The sequence below is a fragment of the Opisthocomus hoazin genome, chromosome 2 (assembly GCF_030867145.1).
Source record: "Opisthocomus hoazin isolate bOpiHoa1 chromosome 2, bOpiHoa1.hap1, whole genome shotgun sequence".
Taxonomy (NCBI): Eukaryota; Metazoa; Chordata; class Aves; order Opisthocomiformes; family Opisthocomidae; genus Opisthocomus; species Opisthocomus hoazin.
In genome coordinates this window covers 53460077-53476423 of record NC_134415.1, presented here as the reverse complement: position 1 = coordinate 53476423, position 16347 = coordinate 53460077, and positions in this window count along the sequence as shown.

Below are 16347 nucleotides of genomic sequence, written 5' to 3'. Positions count from 1 at the left end.
GGCGAGCATACTGTCCCAAGGCAGGATCTGCTGCCAGACTGTCACTGACTACATTTTAAAGGACATGAGGATGGACGAATCACCTGAAACAGATGACTAATGGTTCTGGCTGGTCCCCTGCCATGTTTATCCATTTAAAGCTATAAGTATGTAGCAGAGCAGCTTTGGAAAAGATGACTGACAGCAACATCCTGAAAGTTGGAATGCGGAATGCACAGCGTTTTTGTCGCCGCAGCAGCTGGGGAACTACAACCCCTCCCAGGGAAGAGGGGGACATGAGGAGAGCCCAAGCCCTGCCTCCCTTGGGATTCTGCTGGTCTGGGAGCTTAGAGGAGCCCTTCACATCCCCAAGGCTGAAACATCACTGCTCATGAGCCTGAAGAAATTTGTCTATCCTCTGCATAGGGCTCCCAAAAAGCCCTTCTGCCATGGAGCTGGGAGAAGCCAGTTACCCGTGCTGAGCTCCTGAGCTGCAGAGGGTTCTGGGTCAGTGGTAATGTCCATCACCGTGGTGGCAAACCATTGTAAAAAGGCTGAAATAGCCTCAAAATGCTGTGCCGTGTCTGGTAGGGGGCTGTTCTGTTCTGCCAGCCACATCTAGCTCTACAGCACCTTCCTAAAGCCCGGGCCTTTGGGGTGCTTCAGTGCTGGATGCACCTCAAACTCCCTGCATCCCAGGGCCCCATGCTCACTTTGGTATTTGCTGTTGTTCGGGTTCACAGCACCCTGCTGTGTGGGGACCCAGCTGTGACTCTTCATCCACCCTGTCCCGTGCAGGATGGGACAGGGCAGAGACAGGACCGGGGGCTCTGACGGATGTCTGGGATGAGTGAGACAGGAGTGCTGGGGTCAGACAGAGGCATAGTGCAGAGTCTGATCCTTCTAATTAGTGTCCTGCTGGGATGGTGTGTGAGTGCCTGGGTTAATACCCTCTGAAACTGTCACAAACCTGCTAAAAACTCTGAAAAAGAACTTGATGCTCAGCGTCTGCCACGGCCCCGAAGCAGAGACATCCTTTCTCAAGCGCTTGCTGGGTGCAGGCAGCTGGAGGAGCGTTGCACTGGGCAAGGCGCCGTGTCCTGAGTCCAGGGACCCAGCTCCAGGGCTGAGACCATTTGGGCTGTGCCGAGGCGATGATGGGATGAATCGTGCAATGGGACTCGTCATGCCGTGGGATACATCCTGTGCCCGGTCCTCCAGAGGCTTCTGCAGGAAGCTCATGCCAGCGGTGCTGGCCGGGCCATCCCGGGGACCCCCGTCCCAGGCAGAAGCCGGTGCCGTGAGCCCCGCCATCCCCACAGCCAGGCAGCCGGGGCTGCGCAGCGGAGCGATGCCCGAACGGCCGGCTGGAAGCCAGCCCTGCTGCCCCGCAGCCCCATCCTCTCTGCGATCTCCGCGCACCTCGGGCGGAATTTGCCACCAGAGGGAGACCCTATTGCTCCACAGACCCGCGGCAGCAGCCCGCTGCGGCCGGCGGGGAAGCCCCCGCCTTCCCACCCGGGAACAGGCGGGCACGCAGGGCCTGCGCCCGGCCGCAGCAGAAACCTGCTGTCCCGCGGGTGTCGGGGGGCCGTGCCGGTCCGTGGGGTGCTGCTCGAAGGCAGGCGGGCGCGGGGAGCAGAGCGACGCACGCCGGGTGGCAGCGGAGTGGCTTTTGGGCAGTCAAGCTTCTGGTTTCTGTTATTTTCTCGACCGTTTGACTGTCAGTAGTCTTTACTAAAAATGCAGTTTTAAGAAATATGATTAGGGAAGGGACTTTCTCATTAAAAAAACCCACAAAACTTTTGGGGGGATTGTTTCAGCCGGTAGCTGTCTTCCTTTCCCCCCCCTGCTCCGTGCTTTGCTGTGACAGAGGAGCTTTCGCAAGGAAGCCGTGGGTCAGTTATCCGTCCTGACTGATGCCACTGCAGAGCTGTTGCTGGACGGGCTCCGTTTCAGCTGCCTGTGCACACCCACAGACCCACAACCACTCACCTCGAAGCCTGTCCCCCCTGTTTCCCTGCCCGGCAGTGTTTCTGGTGCAGGGAGAGCAACTGAAAAGTAAACCCCAGTGGCCTGTCCCCATGTAGAGCCGCTGCCGCTTGTTGAGGCAGGTCGAGGACACCAGGGCTGGGTGTCCCCAGTGAGGAGGGTTAAGGAGAAACCTTGCTGGGAGGGAAAATGCTCTTGGTACCTGTGTCCTCCCAGGAACAAGCCCCACGCTCCCTCCTCCTGCTGCTGCAGGAATGCGAGCCTTGTGGCACAAGCTGCGTCTTGTCGGCTTGTACAAACAGCGGCACCCAGCTCAGCCCAGCGTGGCTGAGAGGGGACAACTGGACTTGGTCTGACCAGAGGTCTCTGAATCACCGACACATTCATGAGAGCAAAATAGGGGTCCTGGTACTGAAGCTGGCTGCAGGACACAAGTGCCGACAGTCCCAGCAGCAAGAGGTGCTATCAGGCACTCCCAGTTAGAAATTTAGCCATTTCCAGTTGGAAATGTAATGGACGATATATTGTTCGGGGTGAAATTTGCCACAACAAGCCCTTTCCTCAGGCTGACGTTTTAGTAGTAGAGAAAAAAGTAGTATGAAGAGGAAGGAAAATGAGCTCCAGCTGCAGTAGGTCACTCATTTCTGAGAAAATGAGGAAAAATAGTTTTGCCCATGTTTATCATAGCAATGATGATAATTATTGTCATGACAGATTTCTTGGAGCTTCTTCTCCAGTTGGAAGACCAGGATGTTTGGGGTTCAAACCCTGGTCATCCAAACTGAGGAGGGGAAAGCCACCCCTGCCCAGTGCTCAGCCTTTCCTTCTTGTGTTTGGAGGGAAATTGGGCTGATCCGAAAGCAGACCATATGGAAGGGGAACTTTGAGGGACTGAGGGGGGACTTCCAGGTGATCTGAGGCATGGAGGGACTGGAAGTTGCTGGGAGGTGGATAATTCACACCTTGAAACCTCCCCAGGGATATAGCTAGTGCAGAATTTTTCTTGGCTCCTGTGGGGACTAAGACCTACCAAAGTTGGGAGGATGGTTTACAGCCTGGCTAGCTCTATAAAAAGAGAATGGAAGAAGATGGCATTTTTGAATGGCAAAGGAGGGCTGTGGCCACTTATTTGCAGCACCTCTGCCCAGCTTCAGGCTGGAATCCAACCTCTGTGCATATGCAGGTCAGATTTCCAGGGAAAGAGCAACCTGCAACACGCTTAATGCGTGGTAGATGTGCTGGACTTGTTGCATACATGCCGCACATGCAGCCCGCTGCTGGCCAGAAGCTGCCTGGGTCCCTGAGCCAGCATCAAAGGGCAATCTCTCTTCTGTCTGTGAATTTGCAGAGTCTGGCTGCAAGGCTGCCAACAGCAAGGTGTAATTCTGCATTTTGGCGGGGTCCTGCCTTGAGGCCAGCGGCCACGTGGAGAATCCCCAGCAGAACTGGGAGAACTCAGTGTCTGCCTCACGCACTTCGGCTAATTCATTCTCCATCACAGAAAAATGCTGGTAGCAAAGACCCTGAATAAATCCCAAAATAAAATCAGTCTCTTGAGCAGGGTGACATGAAGTGCTGCTCTGTCTCTCCACGATCCAGCCTCACAGCAAATTCCTCTCTCCAGCAGGCAGACTGACATAATCCAGAGAAAGTTGGGCTTGATCGGAGCGGAACTTTTTGAATTTATCAGAACAAAGCGAAAGAGTGGAAACAATCCGGTCTGACACTTCTTCACCGACAGTTTTGTCAAAATCGATACCATCCCTCGGAACATGTCAATTTCGATGAAATGGCATTTTCTAACGGAAAAAAATGAGGTTGAAACTGTTTCCATCAGCTCTACCTGCCCCATATATCTTTAGCACTGTTTCTTTTGAGAGCGCGGAGCAGGATGGAGAATGTTACAGACCTCATTCAAAGACCTGCACTTTGTTACTGGAGACTCGCTGGTGGACCACATATTTATTTTCTTTTTAGCATGTTAAGAATCATAAAGATTTAAAAACATCACTCTGGTTAGAAACAAGCCAGGCCATGGAAGTGGGACTTGCAGATGTTTGGCATAAGTACAGGCTGCGGCTGCTCTTGCAAGGTCTGCCTCCCCATCGCCCGGTGCTTCGAGCTGTCCTCTGCAGCGGTGCAGTGTGCCGAGCACGCCTGGCTCTGGACAAGGTCCCTGCGTGTCTCACCTTGCTCTGGTTCATTTGTCAACGCGTGGAGCAGCTCGGAACAGGAGCTGGCTGGCAGAGAGGTGCTGCCTTCAGAGATCAAGGGATGTTGATCTCAGCCCAGGAAAGAATACAGCCCCCTTGTCCTGCGTAACCCTGGGTGTCCCATGGCTGGGCTGGCAAGCCCAGGTCCCCAGCAGTGGCTGACAGACACTTTTGCTCATTTTTAGGAGCCAAGAATGGATGTGCTCAAAGATCCAGCTGCCTCCGTGCTCTGGTTCCGACCGCAACAGTGGTGGGTGCTTAGGGAAGTGTATAAAGAATATTTACGCACACATACGTAGACATAGATATACACATACATATATAGATACATATATACATATATGTACATACATACATATACACATACACATACACACACATCTACAAATACTTACACATATACACATACATAAACATACATATATATATGTGTATATATACACATGTATACATGCACAGATGCACGCAGATCCATTCCTAGCCTATGCCAGCTTGTGACAATCCCTGTGTTTGACTCCATGTACTTCAGGTCTTCCTATTGTACCTACAAGAAAACACAGATGGTCTTGGAAAATAACCAAAGAGACACTTTAGACCGATGGTATACATTTGCTAGAACCTTTATTTTCTAGACTGTAACCTTTTCTCCTTATGAGAGGTTTTGTTAGGCACCTTCCCTGCAGCAGCCTGTTTTTTGTGTGTGGCTGTGTTCATAACTCACCCTGGAGGGCCATGGACACCTGGCTGAACAGTGTCGTTGGAGATCACACTGGCCAAAGATCTGGCCCTCAGACAGGAGTCAGTTTTCAGTAGATGCTAGTTACACTTGAAAACAGCCTACATACAATTTTCAAAATCAGATTGATTCATATGTTTTGGGTTCTTTGTAACTAAATCCTCATCCTCCTGGAGGAGTATTTGCAGGCGAACGCACAAGAATATATGCCCAGCTCTCACTGGCTCTCAATAGAAGCTGCAAACCAAACCATCATTCATGAATTTTTAAACCTTCCCACAATTGCTTAAGTCGTTTTTGGAAATGAGGCTTTGATTCCCAGATCACTCAGGCACTTTATAACATTTTCTCTTAATAAATATCCTCTTGGGCACTCGGCTCGCTTGGTTTAGTGGGGGGAACCAAGTGGACCCAGCCTTGCCCACCAGCAGGTTTCTGCTGGTGTCAACCACTGTGGAGACCTTCCACCTAACCCTTCCTTGCTGCTCACAGCCCACTGCCAAAGGAGAAAATCGCAGCCCAGCTCCTCGTTTCGCTGTTTGAGATGCCCAATAACTGCCAAAAGCCAAATGAGCCTTCCAGAAGAGCAGCTGATATATTGAGAGAGTATTGAGGTTAGGAGACACCAGCCTAGTGGTTAATTCTTACAGTACACCCAGGTCTGGTAGATCTCTGGGCAGAGCTTCGGAGCTCCAGAGTGGGAGCTTAGCAGGCTAAATAAAATAATATGGACACTACAGGGATTGTGTCATGGGCAGCCTGCACTCCAGACCTGAACCAAATGAATAAATCAGTTTTTCCTCCTCAAGAAACCTATGTGCCTGCAACTTTCACCCTCACCCCAGGCAGTTCCCTCTCTCACCCCTTTGATTTGTGAGCTCAGCTAGATTGCAGCCAGACCACAGGTAAAGCCCCACTGGCACATGTAGCCATGCCTTGCAGACTCCAGAGCTTTCCACTCATCAGGTTTTTCACTCCTTCATCTCCCTGAGCAGTAATGGGGCTATGGCTGATGTGTCTTCTGTACCAGGGGCTACCCCAACACATCCCTGCCCTCACAGTCACCCAGCCTCATTCGAATTGCCTTAATTAACAGCTAATACATTTGACAGGGAGAGAACCCAAACATGTGAGGTGATGAAACCTAAACTTGCCTCAGACAAGCGTTACTGAAAACGATAGTTAGGGATGAGCTTTACACTACCCAGGCTGGGTTACAGCCCCTAAAAGTTCACACCTCTGAAACCTGGCCCCCGCTGTTGGGTCCCTCTTCCTTAGGCTGTCCATCTCCTGGGCAGCTCTGGTTACAAACCCACCTCCCACGTGCCTGTGCCGGCTGGTCTCTGCCAGCAAGCTAACGCAGTCACAGAGCGAGCAGGATCTCTGCCTGATTTCAGGCAATGCACATTTGGCATCCCTGCTTCAGTGTTCCCTAGGCAGTAATTTTAGATGGGGGATTTGTCTTGGGCAGTTGTCTTAGGTGGCTTTTCCATCCAAAACTTTACAGCCTTCTTAGCTGTTTCTCTAAATGCCATTCTACAAAGCCCTCTCTGGTTTTGCTGCTGGCCCGTGACAAGAAGCACCACCAACACAACCATGTAGAGGCTGGTTGTGAAGCAGCATCTGCTGCCACATGCAGTGTATTTAACCTTCTGTCTGTCCCCTGCTACCATTGCTCCTGCCACTCCAGATTTCAGCAGCAGGACCAGGCTCTCCTTTGGAGATTTGCATGGCAGCAATATGCTGGCTGACACCTTATCATCTCTTTTCTCTGGAGCAGCCAAAACCCAGCCTCCTCACCACTCCTGAGCAAGTTCTAAGACGAGATGAGAGCTCTGGGTCAAAACCTAGCCCCTTTGGACATCAATGGGAATTTTGGTGTTAGTTTGAGCAAAACTAGAGTTTCCCAAGAAAGAGATGGCCGTGGTGCTGTGTGTCACCCCAAGGAGCGCTGTCACCCCGTGTCTGCTTGCTGAGCTCTGCCCTACCCTGCAGGACAGTTCTAGGATGGAAATCCCCAGAGCCTGCAGCCCTGCTGATACAGTGTCTACATGGAGAGATGTAGTGCTAGACCAGATGTGTTACCCAGAGAGTCCCAAAGGTGACTGTGATAATCTCTGCAGTTGTAATTCTGCTCGTGTAAGTCCCTGCTAGCATTGGCACCTAGTGCAGCTGAAATATTTATGTTGCTTGCTTGGTGTCCAAGGCGTCTGCTCCGACAGCGAGAGGCTGGAGAACAGGCTTTTATTTCCTGGAGGTGCTGAAAGCCATTTATAATCTGAAGTTTTAGAGGGAAAGAAACTAGCACCGTCAGGAATCGGTCTGTGGTGTGTGGAGGTCAGCAAATGTAGTCACAGAAAACAGTCCAGGCTTGAACCAAGCGTGCGTGCAAGCTCTGACAAGTGCGGACAACTAGAAAAAGCCTATGTCCTCCCTGGATTCCAGGGTAAAGATATAAACCACTCTTTTCTCCATGAATCTCCCAACATATAAGCCTCAGACCTCGCTGCAGCAGTGAAGTGCTCACAGAGGTGACCTGGGGCCACCTTGCCCTGCCAGCTCTCTGAGCAGCGCTGGAAACAACTGCAGTGACTCATGACGAAACACGGATCACTTGCTCCTGAGGACAGAGAGTGCAGCAAGGGAACAACCTAGGGTCTGAGATGGGATTCCTGCAGCATGTGAGTTACAAAGATTGCGCTTGATAAGTAGGTATTTTCCAGGTGTCTTACAATTTTGCATTTCATTCTATCTTTTTAGACATTGATGTAGGTGAAGAACTCGAGGAGAGCAGCAGTGTCAGAGTTTTAACAAAGGCTCCTCTCAATAATTTGTAGAAAACTGGCGATGATAAATGGAAGCAAAAAAATTGCTGAAACCTAAGTATAGCATTACTCAGCCACCAAGGAGCACTGTGGCTTTCAGCCCCCTTTCAGAAGCTTCGTGTGTCAATAGATTTTGGAGCAAGCTGGGGAAGGAACATCAATGACTTGCACAAAGATGGCAAGTCTTCTGTTTCTTGACTTGATACTACAGATATGAACGTAATAGGTCCCTTGGGGAAATCATATCCCCTCCCTCTTGCTCCCCATTCTGCAGCATAAATATGGAAGTACTCTTTATCTCAAAGTTACATTAACCTGGCAAAGATGACAAAAGCTTTTGCTGAAGCTCTCCCAGAGATAGCACTGTTTTGGCATCAAGTTCTTAGAAAGTGATGTCATTCTGAATTTATATGCCAGACTTTCCCCTTTCTTCTTCAGATTTGTGGCAATGTCAAAGTTCTTCTCTAGAGCAGATCTGCTTTTAATATTTCATATTTATATTTTTCATTTTGGGGTTGGCCAAAACACCTTTTGGTTTCAACCTTGCAGATGCTTACATGCATACAAAGCCCTAAACTCTTGAAGATTTTCTTGAAGAACTGAGGGATTAATAGAGATTACCTCTAAATCTATACGGGCCTAAATTTTTTTAAAAATCAAGACTGAAGAAATCCATGTAGCATCACTGAGTCAGTGAGGATGCATCTCTTCTCATGAGCACAAGATCTGATATCAGGTATTTTAATTTTATTATAAAGAATGTTTCTGACAAAAGTCTAACAGATTTCCCTTCATGGTTGGTAAAAGCCAGGTCCTGGGAAAACAGCAAGAAAATGTTACTTATCATGTAAAATTTTATACAGTGTTGAGGGGAAGAGAAGCACAAAGCTCCATGGTTGCTGTAAGCTACAAGGCAGGTTTGCTATGAGCACAAGGATGGCTTTGGAGGGTCAGAAGGCAGCTCCACCTGGACAGTCTTCACAGGTGAGCATGTGAGAAGCTTGAAGGACCACTCCCTAATTGCTACTAAATGCCCTTAAGAGCTGTGCTGCTCCCTGCCTGCTCTCCCCCTATAAAGCCAAGGCAGGGTTATGTGCTGTTGCCAAGTGCAGCATGCAGTGGCTGAGCCCTGCTTGCCTTTGTCTTCGGTGATGCTAATTCAGGTAAGGCTAGCCATCAGGCAGCTGATTTTTATGAGATGTAAAATAGGAGACCTTTCTGAGACCACTTGCTCAGGCAAATGGGGCTGGGTGGCCAGCAGATATTTGAACAAGGAAGGGGAGGTGGGAGGGATTGATGGGTGGGATTGGTTTTCTAAGTCTTGGGAAGTGGCCTTAAAATAGTCCTTGCTTATTTCTTAGGAGCTGTAATTGCCTCTGCTCTGACCCAGTGCTGTTTCTACACCCCTTTCCACAGGGAAGACCTCCCTTTGCCAAAAAGGAGGTCTGGCTAGCTGATCCCAGCTGCGGTGGCCTTGGCTGGACCTGCCAAACCTCATGAATCTACATAAAGCTCTAGGGCTGCTCCTGGGCTGTGCAACACCCAAGGGCCAGCTGCAGCCCAGCAGGACTGTGGGGCCATGCACAGGCTCCGATTGTGCCTGTGTCCTGCAGGGTGGTACCTGCTGGGAGGGGACCACAGATCACTGTAGCCTTTCTCTGATCCCACTTGACCCCCCAAAGAAGACAGGAGGCTTGTGGAGAAGTGCAGGGTTTGGATCCACAGGTCCCTGTGCAGCAAGCAGCAACCCCAGCTCCTCAAACTTCTTGGGCTGCAGTTTCTGCCGGCCCCTAAGGGCTCACCCATGGGAGAAAACAACTGAGCTCACAATAACCAGTGAGAATAAAACAGGGTGAGATCCAGGCAACTTCGGAAAATATCGTGGTCATAGTTGTGTTGTGCCTGGAGCCCTCATCCCTTTCCTGCAGAAACACTCCAAAGGCAGCAGGGTATTCTTCTTTGGGTTGCCAAAGAGTCATATTTTAAAGTTAGAAATACTTGTCAGCATCCTAGCACGGCCCCCAGAGCCAATGACGCAAATATGACAAGAAGCGAGGTCAGGTTACAAATGAGGCCACTTCAAAATCTCTCCTGGAAAACTGGAGGTTTGAAGAAAGAGATTAAATGTGCTGAGGCAAAAAACAAACCACCCAACAAACTGCTTCATAACCTGCTTGAAAGTGAGAATAAAATACTCTGTGAGGAACTTGATCTTATCCTTGCTTTTGGCAGGAGAGTGGCATGTATCCTGCCTGCCTGCATGCATCCTCACACATGCCTATAGTTTTCTGCGGTCACCAGTGGAGTCAGCCCATGAACTCCAAAGCCACAGAGCAGAAGCCATGTCTCTCAGACAAGCTCTACACCTGGAGTCTTCAGCAGTCCTGTAGTTGCGTGGGCTTCCAAAGGTACTTAGGGTTTAGCAATACATACACAAAGGCTTCTCAACCTGGATCCTGGGTGGGTCTTACAGGGTAGTCTAGAGATCACCAGCAAGTCTGAACATGAAGGTAAGAAAGAAAGTGCTAACAGCAGCCACTTGTGTGTCCATGAAAGGATGGTCTTAGCAGTGGTTTGCTGAATTTCACCTGTCATTTTACTGCTAGGTTGTTCCCAAGATAATTCTGTGGAGCTTTGCCCAGCTGTTTGTTTCTTCCACCACCAGCAACTTCCCCACCTCATTAACATGCTGCTTGCATGAACTTGTCACCTCAAGGAAGGAATGAGCCACCTTTGCTGGCCAAAGATGGACTGGTTGGCTCTCCTGAGGGCTACCCAAGGTGACTAGCCAAGCCGAAGGCTACCTGAAGGATAAATGCAGTAGATGGATGGGTCAGGGTGTGCACACACATCCCCAGCTGCTGGAGACAGGCAGCAGCACAGCAGCCTTGCGGGATGCAGGATAACTATGCAGATCCTGCCATGCCAGCCTGGGCAATGCAATCAGGCCAGCCAGGGACAGAATAGAACAGAGAAAAGCAAACACAGTGTAATGGAAACAGCTTGGGAGGGCAAAGCGCTCTTCCAAGCCCTCATTTGAAAACCAAGTTTGTGAAGATGACCACATAGGAAGAAGCCTTGTGTTATGAAGCCATTAGTCACCATTTGCTTGCAGACCTTTGGTTCTTGCTGCTCCAGCTCCTTGGGGGCACCTGCAGGCAGTTGATGTGATGGCTCCATCCAGATGCTGCACAACTGGCTTCAGCTCCTAGGAGTCACTGTGAAAGCATGCATAGGTGCTATAATTAATACATGATGAGCCAACCGGCTGTGGCTTGACTGCGCTCCTGGTGAGGAAAGGGCCACCGCTCACCCTCCACAGCATCTGTGGTGTGGCTCCATCCCTGCAGAGACCCACTGGTGCAAGCGAAGTAGCCCACTCAGCCTTCCCTTCTCCTCAGAAATAGCAGAAAAAAGGTCCCAGAGCCAAAATTGTCAAATTTAATCTGACTTGGAGATTGAATTTCATTTCATCTCCGAAGCAATAACAAAACATCATCTTCATGAAAAGTTGTCAAGAATCTAATTGTTTTGCAAATACTACAGCTATCTCTTCCATTTCAAGGAACAAGTGGGGTTGCTTTTGGTTTTGGAAGAATTGAGTAAGCATGAAGATTTCCAAACTTGCTCAGATACAAAACACTATTGTTATATAGTACAGTGAAACAGCTGTGGTTTATAAGTACCATTAATGTGAAACTTTAACTTAAAAAAAAAAACAACCCTAAAAAAAGTTAAAGGAACAGAAAACATTTCATCCATACTAATGTGAGGTTTTAAACATATAGGCTTTTAAGTGAATTGGCCATAACCACAACAATATTTTGGGTCTGACCAGAGCGTATATTGTATGCAGATGGTAATTTGGCATTTGCATGCATATGCAAATAAAAAAAACCTTTTCTACATTTTTTTTCTTGAGTGCTTTGTGATCTGGAGTCACTTTAGCTTTACAAACTGATTATAAACACTAATTACCTGAAAACATGTTGTTTGGCTTAATTCGTGGCCTGTAGACTTAGGTTCTGCTTTATAAAAATTCAAAATTTAGTCAGCATGTTCACCCCTCTATCTATATATAGATACATACATTTATAAAAGCAAAATGTGCTGATTTGTACAAAACCCAAATTCCTCAGTTAACCCTCTCTCTCCTGTTTGCATGCATCATGCGTCAGGTGAGTCTGTAATATTTTGGGAGGGGGGTTGTGTGACCCTATCACTTTCTCTGGCTGCAGAGGTGCCTGCTGCGTCGGAGGTGCCCGGCCGGACCTGAGCTGGGCTGGGCCATGGGGCCAGGCTGGAGCTGCGCCCACGCATCCTGCTACCCATCCCAGGTCCGTGGGATGAGAGCAGAGGGGCTGTGCCTGCACGTGGGGCAACACTGCTTCAAAGGCTGTTCAGCCAAATGCACAGAGAAAACGCTGAGCTCTATATAGCTGTCAATAGGGCTGATGGTTTCTGAAAGGTGGTACTAAAACCAGGCAAGATAGTTTCCCACCTGATTTTCCAGTGATGGTTTCAGAGGCATTTTTAAGGTGTATGATTCTGAAAAGACACATTACCCAGGGGAACAAACTCTGTGTGGGAGCAGGCAGAGCCCACAGATGGGGCTTGGCTGTCCTGGTCTTACAGTCCTCAGGAGGCTGTGGAGAGGCATCAAGCATCTGCAGCTTCAGGCTGCTGTTTCAGCAGTATCAGTATCTCCTTGGCTCAAAATGAGGAGTACTGGGGCCAGACCTGCCCAAAAATGCTGTCACACCCTCTTTTTCTCACTCTTTCTGCTCCACACGCCGAGGTGGGATGGGGCTCATGACGGCCGCTTTCTCTGACACCTCTCCGATGTCCAACCGACACGGCTTCCAACCATCCCGAGGATGCAAAGGCAGAGGATAGGATAAAACACTTATTGTTCTGCACTCCAAAAGAAATAACATTTGTGGAGCACACTGCTGCTCCACATGGCAGTCTTCGACCTTGGGAAATGTGGAATGAATTAAACAGTGGTAGCCGGTTTCAGAGTAAAAAGAAGGAAGATTAAAAGAAGCAACGTTAGAGAAAGAATGCCTTATTTTTCTAACTGAATATTATCTTTGCACTGGCTTTAATACCTAATTAAAGGAAGACTTAGATTCAGCTGATCATTTCAGGATTTAACTCTGTTGTCTCTTCCCAAAGGGGAGTCCCCACCTTAGCTTTAGCTTTTGCCTTCCAAAAAATATCCAACCCCAGCAGCTGATCGCTGGTGAGCGAGCAAGCCTATTTGCAGTGTCTCTTATTTTAAGACAGCTATTCCTACATTAAAAAAATTGTGAAGTTGAATGATAACATGAAAAACTTCATTGGCTTAGGAGAACCGCTCGGGGATCTGAACTTGAGGAAGAACTTCTTCCCTCTGAGGGTGACAGAGCACTGGAACAGGCTGCCCAGGGAGGTTGTGGAGTCTCCTTCTCTGGAGATATTCAAGACCTGCCTGGACAAGGTCCTGTGCTGCCTACTGTAGGTGACCCTGCTTCGGCAGGAGGGTTGGACTAGATGACCCACAGAGGTCCCTTCCAACCCCTACCATTCTGTGATTCTGTGATCTCTGTCCTCATGCAGTGGGAAGTTTGCTTGGCCGCTGCCTGGGACATACAAATCGCTGTAGAGAAAGGATTTGGCTGTGCAGGGCTGGTGATGCTGAGCTCCCCTGGCAGGGGGCAGCCAGGCTGGTGGCAGGCCAAGGCAAGCCTTTGCAGGTGCCTTCGGAGCACTTTGTAGCACAGCCACCAATGTTCATGGGAGGAAAGGAGATGTATGGTTCTGCTGTCAGCTAAGCAGAAGAGATGAAGATGATAGCTGACGATTTTATGGCTGAGTGTTCTCCAGTGCTGCTTTATTAATAGAGTTCTGCTTTGTAGTTAGGGCTGCTGGTCTCAAAGGGGAGGGAAAATACAGATCTCAGCAGCAGAGCGCCACTATGCTGCTCCTGATGCCTACTATCAGGGCTCAGCCTCCATATATTCATTGCAGCCCTGATCCAGCCCTCCCCCGTGCCAGCAGACGAGTTCCCAGGCGAGCTCAGCAGGCTGTGGAACAAGCATTGCTTAACTCTTCATTTAACCTTCTCCCCATTTATTTTCTGAGTTGAATTCCAGGGGGGCTCAGGCTATTTGTGCTTCCAGCAAAAGCGAGCTAAGGCGCTCTCTCGCTGCAGAGCGTGCCAGGGAGGGTTTGGAGGTGCCGTGAGCACCCATCGGGCTCACTTGCCTTCACCTTGAAAGCATGAAAGGCATTTTCGGTTGTTTTGAATTTTCATCTTCTGAGTATTTTTCTTGTTAGTTCATGCTCAGCTTTCATTCAACTACAGGGAATAGCGCCGCAGTAACATGATACACAGCAAATATCACCATTTAAATAGAACCAATCCATTGTGAATGAAGACTTCTGCTAAGAATGGGAAAATAGAGCTAAAGGGCTGCTAAGTCAACTCTTTTATGTGTGACATTATGCAGGCAATGGTTTTGGAGTGTAAAAGATATTTTTCATTATATCAGTGTTATTAATTCCATCAGCTCGAACCGGATTGGTACATGAAATGGCTGTGTGTTTCCCAGGTTAATAAATCTGCATAGGTTTATTGTTCAGAATAAAACCTATTTTCCTCAGCAAATAACTATGATCATTTGGGGTTACAACCATTCCTCAGGAAATGCTTTATAACTAACATTTTTATTGGTATCATAGGAAATTCATATGCCAAATAACATGGGACTATAACTTTTATCTGACTTTAAAACAAAATCTGTTATCTTTTATGGCCAGTTTCATATAGTCCCACTATCAGTTTCCATAAAATTCAACAAGCGTTCCTATTCAGCCTGGAAAATCAATAACAGAGTTGGTTGAAAAGTGAAAATGTCTTTTTTGCAAACATTTTTGAAATTTCTGAGTTGTTTCCATTTGAAAGTGTTTGCAACTGGCTGGTTCCTGGCAGAGAAAAAAACCCTCTAATGCTCTTGATAATGCTTTCTGTATCCTTCTTTCAAATGTAAAGGATGTATATTTCTGAGGAAGAGATGAATGTTTTTCAGAATATCATGAATTTTAATGAGCAATTCTGTTTTTGTGAAAGGTTTATTCTCCATGTTAAAACCTCCAGTAAAAACCACTTTCACCAGCAGTCATGTTCCAGACTGAGCCCACAAAACCCCACTTAATCATATCAGTTCATTCAATTGGTCCCTATTGATTAGATGCTGATGGATCAATAACACTGCTGACCATAAAAAGGCGCTGTAATCACCAAGTAGAGTGGTTTTGTGGTGGGCTTCAGCCTTCACCCTCTTCTGGAGCAGGTTTGCTGTGTGGCTTTGTTGCTTTTTTGGGGTATTTTTGCAAAGTAATAATTGCCTTTTGCCTGCTGATGCCATGGGTTCGAGTCAGAGGAGCGGCACTGCGAAAATGGCAAAACTTACCAACTGGCTTAAAATTCATGGGTGAGTCGTCATGTTTTCTCCCTATCTTTTCTCTTAATGCCCCATCTTTGGGACAGAGATGGCCTAATATCACTTTTGCACACAGCACCAACCCCCACAGGGATTTTGATCTCATTTGGAGTCATTTGCACATGTGCATTAGACAATAATTCATTAAACCACAACATAAATAAAGTCGTAACAGACATGGGGGGAGCCTGTGAGCTCATTAAGTCTGGGGAAGTTTCTGCCATTGACCTCCATGAAGCCAGGATTTTACCCAGCAGTTTGTTTTTTTAAAGTCTTCATGAGTTGGTCAAGATCGTGTACAATGGACAATTAAAAGAAAAGAATTACAAAATTTTAATTTTAATTTGGCAGTGCCATTGCAGGGCCTATTGCAATTATATTGCCATGCCTCTGTACAGCCGGAGTCTGGGCCAGCGCCCGCCAGAGTGAATGGAGATGTCCCCTCGGGATTTGAGGGAGGGATTTAAGCTTCGTGTTTGTTTTTTCAGGCAGCGTTTCAGTAAGTGCTTTACAAAATAAGGCTCTGGGGGAGACACCCACAAACCTCCCATCGTCAATGAAAAGTCATCTCTGCATGTGAATGGGATGGCAGATCCTCTCATACCATCCAAGACGCCAGCGATGCTACAGGGAGAAGCTCTGTCCAAAAGGGGTGGTATATTTAAAAGGGAAAAAAAAAAAAAGAACTGCCTATTGATGGAAATTGGGTTTATTTGTAGGAAAGATTAATACTTAATACAGTTTATCCTCAAAAGGTCACTATAACCTTGCAAACATCCTGCAAATCTTCTGACTCATTGCTGAATTGCATCTATTGTAAGTGATGTTTTAAATATTTCACAGAAAGTATTATGCCTTTTATAAAGAGAGACGAGTATTTTTTTTTTCAGTTGTAAAAAACCCCCGTTTTTTCAGCCAGGAATATGATTTACAGAGTGAAAAAGTTAAACCCATGATATATGTGAAATAGGTAATTGATAAATCATAAAACGGGTTGAGTAGAAGATGGAAAAATACTTAAGCTGGATGAATTCTACCAAATTAAGCCAGGCTATTAAATTGCCTAGCATCCTGCTTAATAAAAGTGATATGCTGTTTTATGCTGGACATTTGCA